The sequence below is a fragment of the Salvelinus sp. IW2-2015 genome, linkage group LG25 (genome assembly GCF_002910315.2).
Source record: "Salvelinus sp. IW2-2015 linkage group LG25, ASM291031v2, whole genome shotgun sequence".
Lineage (NCBI taxonomy): Eukaryota > Metazoa > Chordata > Actinopteri > Salmoniformes > Salmonidae > Salvelinus > Salvelinus sp. IW2-2015.
Genome location: NC_036865.1, coordinates 4059753 through 4081276, shown reverse-complemented (window position 1 = coordinate 4081276; position 21524 = coordinate 4059753). Strand labels below are relative to the sequence as shown.

General features: G+C 42.6%; 1 protein-coding gene and 1 long non-coding RNA gene across 3 annotated transcripts in view; both read right to left on the bottom strand.

Moving 5' to 3' along the window:
• The window catches only part of LOC139022990 (A-type potassium channel modulatory protein KCNIP2-like), a 202754-nt gene that overhangs the window by 73967 nt on the left and 107263 nt on the right, over positions 1-21524 (bottom strand). The window lies entirely within an intron of this gene.
• LOC111951650 (uncharacterized) lies at positions 8242-9014 on the bottom strand. The gene is made up of 3 exons (XR_002875635.2): positions 8796-9014; positions 8550-8685; positions 8242-8455 (listed from the first exon to the last, which is right to left on the bottom strand). It is a non-coding gene; the product is annotated as an uncharacterized lncRNA (long non-coding RNA).

The window sequence follows — 21524 nt, the reverse complement described above, 5'->3', positions numbered from 1 at the left end:
AATTGAATGACATCTATTGCAGGGTAAATCAATGTTAAAGTTTACATAGCTAGGCATATATGGATGTTACATGTTACTTTATGGGTTGGTTATGTAGGCTTCTTCTAACCCATTGCTCTCTGCTACATATAATAATACGATAACATTAAAAACCAAAGTATATCAGAATTCCAGTCATTCCAATAAATGTTATAACCCTTGATCTTCAAGAATAGGACTTGGAAATATGGAAGTATAGATTAGTCAAATTGTTTTACCTGAGCATGACCCCAAAACGAAGGACTTATTAGCCAGCCCTACTCTGTTGTTTGTGATTTTGTTGTCATGGAGGACTGATTGGGCTCATTGACTCGAGTTGAAAAATAAATGCGGCGCTCATGGAATGGCAAGCTTTGCCAAGACTGTGAAAAGCTGTCATCAAGGATGGTTACTTTGAAGAATCTAAAATATATTTTGATGTGTTTAACACTTTGTTGCTTACTGAATGATTCCTCGTGTTATTTCATAGTTTTGATGTCTTCACTATTATTCTACAATGTAGGAAATAGTGAAAATAAAGAAAACCCCTTTAATGAGTAGGTGTGTCCAAACCTTTGACTGGTACTGTATATATTATTTGTAAGTCCAAAAATAGATGTAGCAACTACAGATTGTCCCTTTAAGTCTATCAAACGTGTGCAAGTTTGAGCATGTGTCCATTAGGCCTATGGATTTTTAAAAATCAGTATCAATTAGATTGAGCAATAAAAGCCCCACTTTTATTCCARWGGCTMGGATCCYCACTATYRAGCTGTTYCAAGAGCYCATTTTTCACTGGCTGTCCACTGGTTACAAAAACAATGATTGATAGGCAGCTGAAACTTATTGAATTCAACCATTATTGGATTCAAATACACATTTAGATTTGTGAACYGCCATCCACAACAACCAAGGCGCAAATTGCTAAATGAGAGAGCAGCAGTGTGATTCACATCAATGCGCTATGTAGATATCAATAATAAGTMATWMCCGRATCGCTGTAGACTACACCACTACTATCATCCTTACCTCCAAGCGTTTATTRCAAGCGTTTATTTAATKTTTGGATGCCGACWGCAGTCGCACCATTGGAAGACATAGCTTGGACTGTAGCCAACAAAAGCATATTCCTGCTCTTTTCCCGTGATCCATCAAAAACATTTTGTGTGTCATCATAATGGTCTCTGACTTGTGGTCAGACTCGCTCAGGTGGAACAAACTTAAACTTGAGCCTTTTTTCAATGCTGATTTTAATGTCATTGATAAAAAGAGAAGTGTCAAAGATTTTTTTCCCCGCAAACATCCATTCTGAATTTAAAGTCATCTTCAGAATAATCATCTAGTTTTTCAAAAGCATCGGTAATCCGATTACAATATTTTTGCTGGTAACGTAACGGATTACAGTTACCGTTTTTTAGTAATGCCTTACATGTAACGGATTACATGTAATTCGTTCCTCCCCAACCCTAATCACCAAGGAGACTAGTTGATTCAACGCTTGTCCTTCATGATCGGATACAGTTTTTCCTCCTTTCATTGATCTCCGTGGGGAAATGATCATTCATTCCAAAATCAGTGTTTCTGAGTTCTCTGCCCCTGCTCTTCGCCATTTCCTTTTGCTTAAAATATTCAAAACATGMAATAATAGCCCATGGCCTATTCCCAGAGGCCTTACCCATTCTATGGACTTCTATGTGACATTACGCACGACATCTGTGGGCAGTTTCAGTTGAGTTGACATAAAGTCTCGGGACAGTGTCCTCATGGCTTCTGCTGTTGTCATTTTCCGTTATCCCTGAAAAGATTGTCCCACATTGATCGACACTGTACATCAAGCAAGGTTTCTTTAAGTTGTTTGTTCTCCCTTTGCACCACCTCCACCTTGCCATAAATAGAGTCTACAGTACCTTTCAGCACTGTGTTCTCTTTCCTTAGAATTCTAGACTGACACATAATGCATTGATGTCCTCTTGTAGTATATCCATGATATCAAGTTTGGCAAGCCTTTCATTCATGGATTTCAACAAGTCAACATTCATATCTGTAAACCTCTCACCACTCTCCACGAGTGCCCTCTTGCTTGGGGATGGTTTGATGCCATCGTTGATACCGCTTGGCCAACTTGGCTTTGGTTTGTTTTGTTGATTGGGTTTGTTGTCCTTAACAGTGCTTGAATCCTCCGAAACCATCGTCATGTTTCTTTGAGCTCGTAAGTATCTCTCGTCAATGAATCTTTCAAGCTCTTCAATGGATTCTGAATCATCCAGCGTGTTTGCAGGCAGAGTTAAACAAAAAGAACAAAACAATGGATGTTTCTTTCTGGACCTGTACGAGCCGTCGGTAGATACACCCAATATATATTTTTTAAATTAACGATTGTGTGCTCACTCGTGTCTGTTATATTGAAATATTTCCTGCAAACAACTGAGACCCCCAAAAGGGGGGTGGAACTGTCTGAAGTCAGTATCACTGATCTGTCAACTTCTGTCTGTAGCGTCCAAACAGTTTGGGCTACACACTAATACATTTTGCTCTAGGAAGCCCACACGCCTCAGAAGACTCACCTGAAGGTAGCCCGGTACCAGTTGAAAAAATTTATTAAAGTAGTTTAATGCCTAAAAAAAGGGGTTAAATATGTGTCCATTTTTTTTTTATATGAAGTTTCCTGATCTTTCTTATATCTCTCAGATATAGGACAGACACTTCAAAACAGACTAGTCTATCCTACACAATTACACACAGTAGACTCGGTGTCCAATACGAGGCACAGAAACATAAAAATGGAGGCTTGGCCCTAATTTATGTGCTCTCTGACACCTGGGGTTGGAAGACAGAGAACAATGCCAAAGGACAAGTCAGCCTTTCCCCCTTCCGAGGGCCCAAAATGTTTCTACTGACTGTTGGATGTGATAGAATAGTCCCATAGTATCAGTGTTTGGTATCTATCTGAAACTTGTWCTATGAGGATCATTSTGATGCTATCTACGGTATGTGGATGTATTATCACTGTGGTAACTTGTATCTGTACAGGGTGAACTCTAGATGACTCTCAAAAAGATTCTATGGTCCTCTCATTTACATTGMTCTCARCCCCCACATATGCATTTCAATGCTGTGACACCCTGTTGAGACTGGGCCTTGGCGGTCAGGTTACACTGTGAACTCGGTATCGCTTGATTGGTCAATGGTGGTTGGTCTTGGGTTGAAAGGTTACACCCTCAGATGTTATAAGTGGAATGAAATGCCTTTGTTCTCTCTCTTATCATGTATCCCAGTCCATGGAGGAAGGTTGCATGATCAGTTCTGATTTTCTCGGCTTTTAGGCCTCTGGCCTAGTAAGAACATCTTTGTTCATGCTTTGTCCTGTAAYTTAACCTCAGGATCTGTATGCTTGGAACAATGTCTTGTAATGCTTGTTAATGCCTTGTAACTTCAGCTTTATGCCTTGTATTTTAATCCATTCATTGTACAATGTTAATTKAATATYTGCCTTTGATATAGACCATTCTCKGACCAATTACTGCTAGTCTACGTCAASMTATTGCCTAATGCTTGAGTGTATATTTGAATTATCTTTATGAAGTCAGATACAGATTTTATTAGGCTAACTGCTTAGTCTTATRARGAGTCATATGTGAGGATTTTATAATATCATTAATACTGTATATACACATGTCAAATATTACTGCCCACTACAAAAACATGAACTCATTACCTTGATGCYTTCTCTGTTAAATCMAACAAGACCCTGCTGGAAATKAAGCAGACAACKGATTATCAACATCAAGTTGCTAYGGTATTAGATCCAACGTMGATCCAGGCACAACTGTCTTCATCGGCATAACGAATGAGACACCAAGATATTCTGGACATTCCTTGCGGAAACCTTTTTTTCCAGCACTTGGGCTGTTTGTCTCTTGACTGTCACTCAGAAAAATCCTTTTGGATCAGATGATGACGTGTGAAAATATCACAGCATAACTAATCATCTGGACACCAAATGTGCATCCAACAAGTATTATGCATAATTATTGAAGAACCACATGAATTACAGTATCGATTTAGGTTTTAATTATCGAAGTAAGGTTAGAAGCATTCGATTTTGCAATGTGCCCATGAAAACAAAACTGTTTTCCCCCGTAACTTAAAGGAGACATGAAATGTTACTTAGTTACACTGCATTTCTGAGATCTTTACACAAAAYAAATGTCTGACAGCTAAATCCAGGATTCTTACAGGGATCAAGTTAAAGGTCTAATTTAATTGATTAATGCTTAAAATATAGTATAATGACAACTTACACTGCCGTAAATGCAAGGACAGAAAAGTAATCAACTCTTGAATTTGATTGAATATAGCTATGATCCCCCTTATATGTGAKTCGTTTCAGGAAACTAGTCGTATGTCGCACGTCACCACTTCACAGGAGCAGCATTTTAACATACATTTTTTTATCAAAATGTGTTTTTTTGGCCAGAAATGCCATCTGGAACATGTGAACTTTCATATGCCTTAATAACAAACTTGTATTCCATCCATAAATACGAATAGAATTGTTAAATTACGGGCTTAGTTGGTTTAGCCACGGAAAAAGTCAGGAACTTTTCCACTAGCCATGATTGGCTGAGATAATGGTTGGGCTGGACATGCTGGGAGATGAGTTTGGATTGGTCTGCCATGTAGCATGCTTCTGTCTATAACGTGAGCTGTTCAGTATGTGTTGACAGTCATTTCTACTGCGCCATTTATGAAAGATTTAACATTAGCCATTGAGTACTACAAAGGTTTTGCTACTTTTATCAAAAACATTGATGCCTGGAATTTAGCAGGCGCTATCGACAGATCAGTTGGAAAAAGTGACAGGCTACTTTCTGCACACGCCACAGTCAGTGTGAACCAGAGTGTGTCGACAAAATGCTGGCCAAACAAGATGTATCTTTAAACAAAACGGAAGTGGTTCCAGTCTGCCGTGAAGTATTAATCAATGTATAAGGGTAAGAGTCTAGCTATATTTTCTAACTTTGTCAGAAAGTTGTTTATTTCATTKTTATTAGTATTATTGTATTTTACCCCCTTTTTCCTCCCCAATTTCGATGATGTCTCATCGCTGCAACTCCCCAACGGGCTCGGAAGGTGAAGGTCGAGTCATGCATCCTCCGAAACATGACCCGCCAAACGACGCTTCTTAACACCCACCTGCTTAACCCGGAAGCCAGCCGCACCAATGTGTCAGAGGAAACACCGTTCAACTGACGACCGAGGTCAGCCTGCAGTCACCGGCCCGCCACAAGGGGTCTCTAGAGCYCGATGAGCCAAGTAAAGCCCCGCCGGCCAAACCCTTCCCTAACCCAGACGACGCTGGGCTAATTGTGCATCGCCCTATGGGACTCCCGATAACGGCCGGTCGTGACACAGCCCTGGAACGAACCCGGATATGTAGTGACTCCCCTAGCACTGCATTGCAGTGCCTTAGTCCGATGTCCCACTCGGGAGGCCCAGAAAGTTGTTTTTATTGCGAGATAAAGCGTACAGTTAGTTTGCTAGAAAACATTAGCTTGCTGGCTTGTTAGCTAATGTTACGTGTATGATCTATGTAGTAATATTATTCGAATCAGAAACCAATTTGCATTGCTAGTTATAGCCTAATGTTAGCTAGCTTACATTGAACTCAGTTTGTTAGCTTTAGCAACCTGCAGATTCACACTACAGTTAAGACAATGTTTGTATTGGTAGTAGTATGAGTTGGGATTATGCCGGTTCATTATTTAGCTAGTTAGCTACCTAGCTAGCTACCTGTCTAAACAAAAAAGACTCCATCTCGGCCAGATGATTACATGACCCATCACGTTAGCCAGGTGTGTCTGGGGGTGATTACGGTCATCTATTGTATTTCATGAACATGTGTACATGTCTAGACAATAGTGACCCATCCACTTCGCTAGATGTGCTTGGGGGGTGGTTATATAATTTCCTTCACATGACCCATCAATTTAGAAAAGTGTGTCGGGTAAGCATCATCTAATAATGCTAAAATATTAATAAAATATTTTTATCTGGACACTTTCTGTTTTTGATATTGCTCCTATGCAAGTAACCACTTCACTGTACCGTTTACACCTTCTGTATACTGTGCATGTGACAAATAAACATAGATTTTATTTGACATAGCGTGGGCACATGGCCTCAGATATGAATCCTTAAAGAGATGGGTGGGGCTAAGGCTTTAAAGGGTGTGAACGATGCTGAATGGGTGTAGACAAAGAAGAGCTCTCCAGTAGATGTACCAAAACATTCYATGGCCATTTTCTAAAAGTGGAGTTACAAGTTTACACATTTTCAAATCAGAATTACTTTCCCATTGTTCCTCAGCTGGAGTTTTCCTCAACTTTTATCCAATGTAAAAAACACAATTTCAAATTTGGCCACATAAGACTGAATCGAGGCGGTCGGTCACATATCTTAATGTAACGAAATGAATAAAAATTGCCATATTATTATCAATGACTTATCAACAGCTGTAATAACTTGTCCAGTGTAGGAAATCCTCACTGGTACCCGAGTTTATAAAAAGACCCAATACAGAACCTTGGGACATGAAGTCAGTTTACTAGTCAAAAATAGACGTTTACTATAGGACGTCAATAAATGACATGAGACTGTGATATATTGTTGTCTGTGCATGCTTCATCTCAGCTCTCGTCTTTCTCCTATCCTCCCCTTTCCCTCTTTTTCTGTACTTTTCATCATGTCATCTCTTTCTCTCTTATCTTATCCTATCCTACCTTCTCCGCTCACTCCTTATTTCTCCTCTCCTCTCCTTCCCTAACCTTTGTCCTCTTCTTTCGGACATGTACACTCTGTCTCTTTTATCTGTTCTCCTCTCTTCCCCCTCTCCCCTCCTCCCAGGCAGACTGCTGTTAATTGGAATTCATTTTTAGTGTGTGTGAGGTGTGTGTGAGAGTGCGTATTTTCGGTGGGTGTGTGAGAGGTGTGCGTGTGTCGATGATGGATGAAGGTGATGTTTCACAGCTTTCTCGTAAGGGAGGAGGGGAACGAGGGAGAGGGAAGGGGGGGAGGTGGGGAAGGTGGGAAGGGAGACGAAGGGATGGAGGGTGGTAGACAAGGACACAGGCTGTGAGACCTTCTACTTCTGATGGCCCAAAAGAACAGAGTGGAGAGTCAGTGTGTGTGTGATAGAGACATTTGCAATGTAACCTCAAAGACAAATGGAGACATTTGTCGTAACTGTAGGCAACAGAGATTACTGAATGTGCTGGCCATTTAATTATGTTTTGCCATCTGTTAGCTGTAAGCCAAACTGCGCAAAAGTGAAATTGAAACTAACCTTGATGTTAAATTTAGGCATTAATTCCGAGCTCTTTGTTCAGCTCTCTCAATCAGAATAAATGTAGGCATTGGATTAAATGTATGCAATAATTCTGATTGGTTAGGGTTAAACGGGAACTGCACCCAGTTCCCGTTTCCCTTTGGCTTGCTCCTCAAGAAATTCTGGCGGCCATGACAGACGCCATACGTGACTTGGCTTGGGGGTGTGGTTTTATGTGGGTGCTTCTTGGGTGTGCCAATGTCACCACCAAGACACGCCCAGCTGTCAGAACCTTGCCCGCAGATATTTCCAACCGCTCAATCACAACAAACAAACCTCACAAAGGTTGAATTCAATAACTACAGGCAGATGTATTTTGTGTGATATCGGAGGAAGCGTTGAATAGGTCAGTAGCCTACAGAGTAATATGAGCATGCAATTGTTGAATTCATGTAGATATTCCAAACTAAGTGTTTTGATAACTTTCAATGGTAGTAACAGGTCCAACTATTTACATAATTACCATAGAAGCAGTGTTCTTCTAATACAACAATGTGCACCTCTTAACTTTCATTGTCATTCCCAGCCGACACAGATACTATGCCTATCAACATTTTGCCTGGTGGTAATGGGGCTATCTTGGCAAACATGTCAGGGTGGTCATACCATCCTGTGTGGTCTGTCTTCAACAGGAATTCCCTGATCCTGGTGAATAATACACAGGGTTTCTCCCTCCCCATATTGACTGATACCATTCAATTCAATAATAAAAAAAGACAATACAAGTCAAAGTTATGTCTAGTAAAATTGTAATGCAGAGTGCCAGGTCTCTCTCCATTCAGAGACAACATTATCAAGCCCGTCTGTCAGTCTGGACTTCTTCGCATCTTGCAAGTCTCCATGTGCTGGCTCAATACATGTTTCTGTGAACACATACACACATAGTCCCTGTTCAATTACCAATGGCAGTTAGGATATGTAATATCTGACACACAAGCAGGTAGTATGATAAAGTTTGAACAGGTCAGATAATAGCTACTCAATTGTAGACTCCCCCCCATCAAACGACCGAGGCTGTCATCTGGCAAAAGCATCTACAGTTCTCTCCATCTGTAGAAATAGGCAGAGTACATCAGTTACACATGGAATGAAAGGGTGTTGCAAATACTGGACATTTCTGCTGTTCTGTATTATTGCTAGTCACCTTRAGTCCCACATTGTGGATGTGTTGAGTGCCAGGTCTCTCTCCATTCAGAGACGTCAGTATCAAGCCTCTCTGCCGGGTCAGAACTACATCACATCCTCTTGCAAGTCTCCAAGTGCTGGCTCCATAGATGCATCTGTGAACACATACACACAGTCACTGTTCTCTTACCAATGGCAGGATAAGTGATATTGGACAAACAAACATATACTATGTTGAAGTTTGAACAGGCCAAACTTAACCTACCTAATCCTGGTCTCCCCATTGACGYCCGTTGGTGAGCAGGCAAGAGGTGAAGCTGGAGGTGAGGTCTTTGCCAGCGCCACATGGATGGGCATGGCAGCGTAGATCAGCTTCTGGCCCCTCATCAAACATACTGGTCGGTCACACACTAACACACACACGCACAGAGCACTGATTACATTATCAATGGTGGTTATGATTAGCATGGTGGAACCAACCTGATTGCTGCATTCACCTTTCTATTTCACTCCAGACATCAAGTGTGTGAAGTGAAAAYGAATGGAAAACGCAGCGATCAGGCTGATTGCACCAGGCTACGTTATAAAAGTGAATTGGGACAGAACTAGAAACTGTTCTGACCTTTAACCAGGTCAAATGTCACCAACCTGATTCAAGTGTCCTCCCTGCTCCYTTTATAGCTCACAGTGAGGGCATGCCTGCGTGATGTTGAGGGTCCCTTTGCTGGTKTTCTCTATGTTACATGTGCGGCTYCAAACTGGAGAATGGAGGTGGAGAACGAAGGTGGAGACCCCGACCCATTCCCTGGAGAACGGCGCTGTTCTCGACCCAACCAGCCATGGAGATACGTCACTCGCCGTGGAAGTCAAAGAAAGCGTCTTCTGGCAACGAGGGTCTGCTTGGAGATGTTGAGCCCGGACCTGGCACAGACCAGAAACGTCTTCGACGCCCCGGACTCCAGAGGTCCCTGCGTATTCGTCCTCGGTTCTGTCTCCCTCTCCGGTGGCTTCTACCTCGGGTTCAGATCCTCGGAGCTCCCACCCTCATCAGACCYCGAGGCTGTCTGAGAGACAACCCGTTTAACATCGSCAGCTGTCATCATAGGCAGCTCTATGGTGAGAAACATCTRGGTTCCCAAGGCAAAAACCCTGTGATACCCAGGAGCAACAGTACAGGACATAACAAGGTTGCTTCCAACTGTTCTARGACAGACACCGGGAGCTGACKCTGTCGTAGTCRATGTGGGGTCAAACGACATCAGGAGCACACACYTAGTGTGTTGTGAATTATGTAATGAATGTATTGTAATGATTTAAAAATTGTATAACTGCGGTAATTTTGCCGGACCCCAAGAAGAGTAGCTGCTGCCTTGGCTGCTGCCTCCAWAATTAATACAAATACAATACAAATACATCTCTCGAACTGCAGCAGGAAATCCTCATAAACAATGTATATCCTCATCTTATGTCGTGGTATTGACTGGAAGGGCCCATGACAAGGTGATACAATAGACAGCCAAGTGGTAKATTTCATTTTGTTGTAAAGAAAGGACAAAGCTTTTTGATAATGCACTTCACAAACAAAATGACTCTACAACTTGCATCTGCTTGGCTGGGTAATTAACCTACTAGTTTATCAAACMGATTATTTTTTAATACAACTTTCAAGCATATTTTATGACTGTAACTCCAGAATGGATTAGATTCAGGCCGGTGATATCYTTACAGTTTGTTGCTCCTAGTTCACTGTATTAGTCAGACTCAGACATGAGTTAGTTACCAACACAGCTGCATCCATTATTTAGTTTTGCCCTAAACAATACAGAATACACTTGTATYAGCAATGAACTAGCTTGCAAATCCAACTTGTAGGCTAACTAACATTAGCTAGCCTGTAGCTAGCTAGCTAGCATGCCTGCCTCTCTAGCATTATCAAATGATAGTGTTACATAACCAGCAGCATCTCGACAATACACAAGCTTGTATGAGCTACGACCTAAATAAGTTGAACTGAGGTAGTTAACTAGCTAGTTATCTAGCTAGTTACGCTAACATTAGCTAAAATGTTAGCTATCCTGCCTCGCGTTATCAAAGATAGCTAACTATACAACCAGCAATAACGTTATTTAACGTCATTTAACACCATAGTACCCTCCAAACTCGTCATCAAGCTCGAGACCCTGGGCCTCGACCCCGCCCTGTGCAACTGGGTCCTGGCCTTCTTGACGGGCCGCCCCCAGGTGGTGAGGGTAGGTAACAACATCTCCACCCCGCTGATCCTCAACACTGGGGCCCCACAAGGGTGCGTTCTGAGCCCTCTCCTGTACTCCCTGTTCACCCACGACTGCGTGGCCATGCARGCCTCCAACTCAATCATCAAGTTTGCGGACGACACTACAGTGGTAGGCTTGATTACCAACAACGACGAGACAGCCTACAGGGAGGAGGTGGAGGGCCCTCGGAGTGTGGTGTCAGCAAAATAACCTCACTCAACGTCAACAAACAAAGGAGATGATTGTGGACTTCAGGAAACAGCGGAGGGAGCACCCCCTATCCACATCGACGGGACAGTAGTGGAGGTGGAAAGTTTTAAGTTCCTCGGTGTACACATCAGGACAACTGAATTGGTCCACCCACACAGACAGTGTTGTGAAGAAGGCGCAGAGCGCCTCTTCAAACCTCAGGAGGCTGAAGAAATTCGGCTTGTCACCAAAAGCACTCACAAACTTCTACAGATGCACAATCGAGAGCATGCTGTCGGGCTGTATCACCGCCTGGTACGGCAACTGCTCCGCCCACAACCGTAAGGCTCTCCAGAGGGTAGTGAGGTCTGCACAACGAATCACCGGGGCAACCTACCTGCCCTCCAGGACACCTACACCACCCGATGTCACAGGAAGGCCATAAAAGATCATCAAGGACAACAACCACCCGAGCCACTGCCTGTTACCCCGCTATCATCCAGAAGGCGAGGTCAGTACAGGTGCATCAAACAGGGACCGAGAGACTGAAAAACAGCTTCTATCTCAAGGCATCAGACTGTTAACACAGCCACCACTAACATTTAGTGGCCGCTGCAACATACTGACTCAACTCCAGCCACTTTAATAATGGGAATTGATGAGAAATTATGTAAAAATGTATCACTAGCCACTTTAAACAATGCCACTTAAATATAATGTTTACATACCCTACATTACTCATCTCATATGTATATACTGTACTCTATACCATCTACTGCATCTTGCCTATGCCGTTCTGTACCATCACTTCATTCATATATTCTTTATGTACATATTCTTTATCCCTTTACCACTTGTGTGTGTATAAGGTAGTAGTTGTGGATTTGTTAGGTTAGATTACTTGTTGGTTATTACTGCATTGCCGGAACTAGAAGCACAAGCATTTCGCTACACTCGCATTAACATCTGCTAACCATGTGTATGTGACAAATAAATTTTATTTTATTTTATTTATTCAGTAAGCTAGTGTTACTGGTACAGACTTGGAGACCAATGATCTCCAACCACCTATTCTGCACGATAGGGTCCTTCAGCAGGGCATGCAAACCATAGTTGGCTGTGCATCCTGCTGGAAGCATGCGTTGTCGAACTAGAGCCGGCTTGATCAATCCATATTAGGGCTTACCAGTCTCAAACGYCTGTGATCCTTTGAACGTGTTTGGGTCCATGAAACAACAGAGCCCCATTCAATGAAGGGAAGCGTTGGGTGGACGGGCGATTTGCACTTGGAGTTTGGCAAAAGGTAGGCATGAATTGTTAAAATGATTGAAATCCAAACCCAACCTCCATTTACTTGTTGTGACGCACTCAGGTTCCAAACTACATTTTAGACGAGACTGACTTTATGACCAAATTTGTCCTATTTACACTTTGTAGTCAATTTTGACACTGGAATAAATGTTATATCGATTCCACATTCCTGTGGCACCACTAAGGTGCCACTTGACACCTGCAGGACACCTACAGCACCCGATGTCACAGGAAGGCCAAAAAGATCATCAAGGACTTCAACCACCCAAGCCACGGCCTGTTCACCCCGTTATCATCCAGAAGGTAAGGTCAGTACAGGTACATCAAAGCTGTGACTGAGAGACTGAAAAACAGCTTCTATCTTAAGGCCATCGGACTGTTAAACAGCCATCACCAGCCGGCTTCCACCCGGTTACGCAACCCTGCACCTTAGAGGCTGCTGCCCAATATACATAAACTTGGAATCACTGGCCACTTTAATAATGGAACACTAGTCACTTGAATAATGTTTAAATAATGTTTACATACTGCTTTACTCATTTGATATGCATATACTGTATTCTATTCTACTATATTTTAGTCAATGCCACTCCGATATTGCTCGATATAATATGTATATATTTCTTAATTCCATTATTTTACTTTRAGATTTGTGTGTATTGTTGTGAATCATTTTTAGATACTACTGCACTGTTGGAGCTAGGAACACGAGCCRTTCGCTACACCCACAATAACATCTACTAAATATGTGTATGGGACCAATACAATTTGATTTGATTTGATTTTCAAATGGATTCGTTGATTTTTCGGGGCAGTCGCTGTTTAAGGTTTGGGTTAGGGTTAAAAGAGATAAACGAAAATTTCAAAAGGAGTGCTTAGCACCGGGATTGGACCCGAGATGATTGGAGACATGTGCCCAGGGTTTAAGCCGGTCCTCACCCCCATCCACAACGCCCTTGCTTGAGCCTACAAGATGGTAACAGGCACTCGCGTTGCTCTAGAGGACGGTTGAAATTTGCCATGGAATTAATATGTCAACCATGCCGTAACGTCACCATTCTAAAAACGCCTGGACAGTACGTAATCCACTGGAGTTTGTGTTCGAAGTTCCCTGTAGCATTACTGGAGACTAGTGAGTGTTGCTCCGTCAACACAGAGATGAGGGAGAGGAGTGAAACAACAGAACCAGTGTAGTATTTGAGGTCTGGATTTAGAGCATAAAATGAGGCAAGGCGAGACGATGAGAGCAGATTATGGCAGTCAGGGCTGCTGTGGAATACCTCAGCTGTAAACGAGACAAGAGGCGAGATGAGAGCTTGACACAAGTGAAGCATGCAGCAGGCGGGCAGATAGTCAGTAGGGCAGAGATGAGGGAGAAGAGATGACACGCACAAAAGGTTTTTCTGAAATCAGATTACATGACAAGTATTCCCAGTATCTTCATTCTTTCCAACAATAACTGAAGTGAATTACAGACTATGGCTATTTAGGCTCCAAGAATCTCTGCATTTTTCTACGGCTGGCCATCGCTTTCCACCTGAACTACCCCTACTCCGATCAAAAAGCCCTCCCCCCCCACAGCAACTTGCCGAAGCCCTCCCATTTCTCCTTCACTCAAATCCAGATAGCTGATGTTCTGAAAGAGCTGCAAAATCTGGACCCCTACAAATCAGCCGGGCTAGATATATCTGGACTCTCTCTTTCTAAAATTATCTGACGAAATTGTTGCAACCCCTATTACTAGCCTGTTCAACCCTCTCTTTCGTATCGTCTGAGCTTCCCAAGATTGGAAATGCTGTCCGCGGTCATCCCCTCTTCAAAGTGGGGTAGACACTCTAGACAAAACTGCTACAGACCTATATCTATATCCTACCCTGCCTTTTCTAAGTCTTCAATGCCAAAATTCTCAGACAGGTTACTATCCAATTCCGAATCCCACCGTACCTTCTCTCACTATTGCAAATCTGGTTTCCGAGCTGGTCATGGGTGTACCTCAGCCACGCTCACGTCCTAAAAAGATATCATAACCGCCATTGATAAGAGACATTACTGTGCAGCCGTCTTCATCGACCTGCCAAGGCTTTCGACTCTGTCAATCACCACATTCTTATCGGCAGACTCAACAGCCTTGGTTTCTCAAATGATTGCGCTCGCCTGGTTCACCAACTACTTCTCTGATAGAGTTCAGTGTGTCAAATCGGAGGGCCTGTTGTCCGGACCTCTGCAGTCCTCAATATGAGTGCCACAGGATTTCAATTCTCGGGCCTACTCTCTTTTTGTGTACTATCAATGATGTTCCTCTTGCTGCTGGTGATTCTCTGATCCACCTCTACGCAGACGACACCATTCTGTATACCTCTGGCCCTTCTTTGGACACTGTGTTACTAACCTCCAGACGAGCTTCAATGCATTCAACTCTCTTTCTGTGGCCTCCAACTGCTCTTAAATGCAAGTAAAACTAAATGCATGCTCTTCAATCGATCGCTGCCCGTCACCTGCCCCGCTCGTCCAGCATCACTACTTTGGACGTTTCTGACTTAGAATATGTGGACAACCTACAAATACCTAGTGTCTGTTAGACTGTAAACTCTCCTTCCAGACTCACATCAAGCATCTCCATCCAAAATTTAGACTCTGATCGCTTTCTTATGTCGCAACAAAGCATCCTTCACTCATGCTGCCAAACGTACCCTCGTAAAACTGACCAATTAATGATCCTCGACTTCGGCGATGTCACTTTACATAATAGCCTCCAATTACTCTACTCAACAAATTGGATGCAGTCTATCACAGTGCCATCCGTTTTGTCACCAAAGCCCGATATACAACCACACACTGCGACCTGTATGCGCTCGTTGGCTGGCCCTCGCTTCATACTCGTCGCCAAACCCACTTGCTCAAGGTCATCTACAAGTCTCTGCTAGGTAAAGCCCCGCTTTATCTCAGCTCACTGGTCACCATAGCAGCACCCACCCGTAGCACGTGCTCCAGCAGTATATCTCACTGTTCATCCCCAAAGACAATTCTTCCTTTGGCCGCCTTTCCTTCCAGTTCTCTGCTGCCAATGACTGGAACAAACTGCAAAAATCACTGAGGCTGGAGACTCATAGTCTCCCTCACTAGTTTAAGCACCAGCTGTCAGAGCAGCTCACAGCATCACTAGCACCTGTACAAAGCCTATCTGCAGAAAAGCCCATCCATCTACCTCATCCCCATACTGTATTTATTTATTTATTTATTTTATCTTGCTCTTTGCACCCCAGTATTTCTACTTGCACATTGTCATCTCTGCCACATCACTACCATTCCAGTGTTTAATGCTATATTGTAATTATTTGCCACTATGGCCTATTTATTGCCTTTACCCCCCTTTATCCTACCTCATTTGGCACATACTGTTTATATAGACCTTTTTCCCTACTGTATTATTGACTGTATGTTTGTTTATTTCATGTGTAACTCTGTGTGTCGTATGTGTCGAACTGCTTTGCTTTATCTTGACAGGTCGCAGTTGTAAATGAAGAACTTGTTTCAACTAGCCTACTGGTTAAATAAAGGTGAAATATAAAAATGAAAAATTAAACTATTCTTTATGTCAAGTGTGCGTGTGAGTAGAGAGGAGTGTCAGTGAGAGACAGAGAGGCTACAGAATTAGAAAGGGAATACGATGTAATTATGAGTGAGAAAATGAGTGAAGAATCTTCACAATCTACGACTGGAGGGAAGAAAAGTGTGTCCTTAAAATTGATGTGTCTATTCAGTGGTTTAAAGGTCCAATGCAGCCATTTTTAATCTCAATATCAAATCATTTCTGGGTAGCAATTAAAGCCAGCACTCAGTAAGTGCAAAATAAAATAATACATTTTACATTTTGTTTCTATCTTTACATTTTGCAGCTGATTTCCTCAGCCAGGCGACGTGACGACCTAGGTTTCGAGTGTAGCCATGATGAAACTCTCCAGGCCCACATTCTACTTGAGTGGCCTGTGCAGTCCCCAGACCTCAACCCATAGAGATATATTTGGATGAGATAGAACGGCTGTTCGCAGCATGAATGTACCGCTGTCCAATCTGCAGAAACTGCGTGATCCCAACGCGTCAGACCAGCATCCCTGTGGAACGTTTCCGAACACCTTCTAGAATGCCCTGAAAGAATTCAGGCTGTTCTGGAGGCAAAGGGGAGTCCGACCCGGTGTGTACCTTTAATAAACTATCCAGTGAGTGTAAGCCATTGACTTGCTACTATAACTATAGGTGTACTTAAATGATCAACTGGAAATAAAACACTAGTCCTCATTGAACAATATCCTATTATAAAATAACACTATACAACAATGATACAATTATATAAGACTTGTGGAAATATTGGAAAGTAATAAGCAAAATGGTAGTAACCACCTCTGATAAGCAATGTTGGGACTTCGGTCATATTGACTAGCCTACCAATCCAATCCTCTCGGATCTATACAAGTGGAAAGAGYGGTTTGTTTCTGGACCGGGCCCMAGATCCATCTCTATCCAACCCCCAAGCCACACTCTYGCCATCACAAACCTGTCACCATGGCTGGGATCCATCTCTAACCAACCCACAGTCCTCACTCTGGCCTCCATCCTCGTCTCTATCCAACCCCCAAGCCACACTCTGGCCATCACAAACCTGTCACCATGGCTGGGATCCATCTCTAACCAACCCCCAGGCTTTGTTTCCGGCCTCCTGCTGGGTCCTGATATTGCCTATTATACAGTCATATCAGAGCGTTACACACATGCACACAGCGACACAACACACAGCTGAGTGTCTCCTCTATTCTCTCTGAAGAAATAGAGAGATGCACAGGGAGTCCCACTATGAAGACATGAGGTTTGCTTTGAGCGACTTCTCCTTATGGAAGTAAACCTTTCCTCTCCTGTGGAGACTATTAACACATGCTGGGATAAAATGCTACAGTCCGTTAGTCGTTTCACACAAACAGCTCTTCAGTGCTTTTCACGTAACCCAGCGTATGGTTTATTKATGGTCTATTATATGTTGACAGTTTGTATCCATTTAATAAAGAAGAGAAACTTGACYGAGAGACAGAAGCGGGAGAGATGGGCAGAAAGAGAGCAGCGCAGAAGGTGACGTCATCAATATTATACTATTATAATATAGGCTTATTACTGCATTAAAAGTCAGATAAGGATATCTTTAACATCACTAGGGATGTAAACCCTTGTAAAAGTGCATCAAGGTTGAAAAATAAATGACTGAAATAGGTCTAACATAGGTCTCTTTTTGTTTCCATTCGCATCTCTGTCGAGTCTTCAGTAATTGGATCATCTATTCACAATGCACCTAAACTAGGTACAGTTAGAACTGGCAGACAGAGAGAAGTGCTGTGCGCGTGTGTGTGTGTGTAGATAAGTATAGCACCATATGGGCTGTGTAATCAGAGGTCATTAATAACGAGTATGTGTATTAACTTTCCCAGGAGACTGAAGAATGAACTCTTGGGTTTCCTTTAGCACCGTGTCACTCTCTGACTAATAGCTGCTACTGGTCGACTCCCTGTGTTGCTGTGTTGCTGTGTGTTGCTGTGTTGCTGTGTGTTGCTGTGTGTTGCTGTGTGTTGTCTACCTCTCCACCACGGTTTGTGCTTCTTCTCCTCCTCTCTTCCTCCCCTCCCTATCCTATATTCCTTCCATCACCACAGTGAGGGGCTTTGTGTGTGTGTGTGTGTGTCCGTGTGTGTGTCTGTAGAGCATGTGTGTGTGTGTGCGTGTCTGCGTATGTTGTGTGTGTGTGTGTGCTCGTGCGTGCTTTGCCGTGCATGTGTACAAGACTTTGTCTCCAGTAAATGAGTTTGCTATCAGTCAGCCCTGTTCTCTATGGTCCTGATTCCGACCCGAGTTAAGCGTGCGTAAATTGAACATTATTCCCTTTTTATGAACTTTTCTCTCTATGCGTTATTCTGACCTGGAATTTAGGCATGAGAATAGCGTGCTATTCACCTGCTATTCGTTTTGGGGGGAGATTGAATACATTAAGGTGTGTCTACAGATATGTCATAATCTGACCTTGACTTAATTCACTAATAAATCCACCAACTTGAAAACCATTAATAAGGTGTAGCGAACCTATCGTTTCCGAACCTACCGTTTCCAAGTGGACATTTTTTCCTTTAGAAATAGCACCATTCCCCATGCACTGTAATTTACAACTTGATAGGAGCTATTGATAAGATCCAGGTAAATGATTCATCCATTTGGAGAAGGGAAATGTAAATGTAAATTACACTTGTTTTAGATCCAGTTGACCTCATAATTGCCGGTGACACGTGTGAAACCAGTCCCATGGCAGACATCTGAAGCATATCAACATATCAACTTTCCCACAGTGAAGTTTAAGAAATGCTATGCCATCATGCAGAATTGAAATGATATCTACAACCTTTTAACGTGAAGGGATGGGCACTCGAATGTCTTCATTGTAGGCTACTCCGACTTTCTCTGTTTCCTATTTCTATCTATACCACTATCAATATCGACCGTCAGTACACCTAATAACGACACTTTTTCAACTGCCAATTTACTGTTAGTTCCCTTCAGTTGGTAAAGCCTACATTATRATTCTATTTCATTACATTGTTTCGTTTAACTCCATTTGTTTCTTCTGTAAATYCCGTCATGGCCATGTGGTTTCTGAGGATCATTAGYAACAGTTGATAATATATARATTTTTAAACGTATAGGCTACTTAAATCATRATGGAGCAGAGCGGAGACCAAGCCATAACAGTTTGAACCCGACACATGGCACAATACTTGGCTCTGTTATCACACAGTTCCATGGTTAGCACAGGCAATAGACAATTGTATAGCCTACTATTGTACACTATTCTCCTATCATAATTCTATATACTTCCTACATTACCATCAGTGGGGGCTGCTGAGGGGAGGACGGCTCATAATAATGGCTGGAATGGAGTTAATGGAATTGGAGTCGATACCATTCCACCAGRTCCGCTCCAGCCATTACCATGAGCCCGTTTTCCTCAAWTAAGGTGCCACCAAACTCTTGTGATTATTAAACAACTGAATGTGGCAATGTTCATAATAAATAAAACCACTGCATTTTTGATTCATAAATATATTTTGTGTGTAAAGGCTCTCCAAACCTGTTTTTGCATGATTCATACATACTTCCCCCAACCCTAAACTTTGCCTAAATAATCTTTAAAATCAGAGTATTTTTTTATGTACCAGTTGGTGTTGAAACAGAGACGAACAAGCACATATTTCGATGGCTTTCTTTCATCGATCCCTATTCTCAGGCACAGTTCTCTCAATGTATTCTAGTCTGTCGACAACATTCTAACTAAAGGTACATCGTATTTAAGGGGATGGCTTAAGATAAACGTACTGAAAACCCCATCAAATGAAAACTCCACAAGAAAATCTGTTGAACAAATAATGGGCGAACAGCATTGAATAGCATTTCAAGTTCAAGGTGAGAACATGCATAGAGAAAAAAGTGCATAAAATGACACATGCGTTACTCAGGTCGGAATCGTTCCTCATCTGAAGCTGATGAGAGAGACAAAACACAACAAAAGACAACGCTCATACCTTTCAATCAGAGAATAGCGGATTAGCCTTCTGGCAAAACAAGAAGACAATAGCATATGTGCTCCTGTTACTTACTCTACTGGCATCGATTATAGCTATATCAGAGGTGGTTCATTGAACCGGGTAATGAGTAACCTCGCTTGAGACCTGAAATACTTGTGTCAGCTCTCTGAGCTAATGCCTAGGCTTTAGCTCAGCTGGWTAACATGGAATGATCAGATATATGCCGAGGATTGCCTGAACATTTGGTCTCGTACCATTCAGAGAATGACACAACACAATGAATATCTTATCAGACAGACAACACAAAACACAACAGAGAGAGAGAGAGAGAGAGAGAGAGAGAGAGAGAGAGAGAGAGAGAGAGAGAGATTTGCAGAATAGTGTTTCATGCCTGTTAGTCTAAGTAGAGATAGTTACACAACAATATAACGGAGCCCTAGGGCAGAGAGGAGAACACACACACACCTCAGAAATCAGGTCTATGCTGTGCAAGCCAGTTTAATTATAGCTTTACCAGAAAGACTTAATTATCACAGTTAGAGTTCTCTCCCTCCCTTCATCCTTCTGTCTCTCCCTCAGAAATGGTGGAAGGCAGAAAAACTACATTTGGTTCACTCTCCTAATCATTTCATGTGGGATCCCTATGGCTTYCTCAAACTGTGTGGCATTAAAAGTGGTTCCCTACAACGAACGTTCACAAAAGGCATTGTTTTGAACTCATTTGAAATGAACTGTGGGCCTACAGGTTTTCATCCTTCCCCTCTAATCAGGGACTGGAGGTCTAAAAATGATTCCATCTAGTAAATAGTATATATTGTAACATTTTATAGACTGTTTATTAGCTGGGCCCCTTGACATTAGCATGTCCTGAAATGCCATGATAACGAAATACAAACGACGATGGACTTTGATGAAATCATGGCAAAGGCCTACTATTAGCTAGCTCCTATACACAGAGGACCACATTCACCTCTCTCTCTCATCTTTGTCTCTCGTGCTCGGTCGTCTCACTTCATCTCTCCCACCCCTCTTCCCCCATCTATTTTCTATGCATATCCCTACCTTCCACTCTTCTCACCTCTCTTCTTTTGTCACTCTCTCTCTTGGGGCTGGGACAGTGGAACACGCAGAGAACCAGTTGTCTGGAAAACACAAGTTGCTCGGCTCACGAGAGGGGTGGTAAACTTACGGAAATAAACACATGACCGGCCATGGGCGGGGATGGCCGTGGCATTTATCGGTCGCCTGCCCGCCATATACTGGAAGCCGTCATCCATCCCCCACATTTTGGAGGCGTCCATCCATCTCCCACGTCTCTCTTCTTTTCCTTTATTGTCTTCCACCTAATCGCCCAGCGAATAGTACAGTGTCACAGTTCATTTAATACAGGTCACTGTCAGGGCAATGTTACCCTGAATTGTTGAATTCATAATCGTTTCCTGTTTTAAAATTGTAAAGGAACGTTGAAAGCAGTGTTGACAAGCAGTTTTTTTTAAAATGTATGATTAAACTGAAACTGAAGCAAACACTGAGTTTGGCATCGGTGACAACCATGGAAAATAACATCCCAACCCCATTTCTCAGTGTGCTTAAAATGGGGTCAAGGCAAGG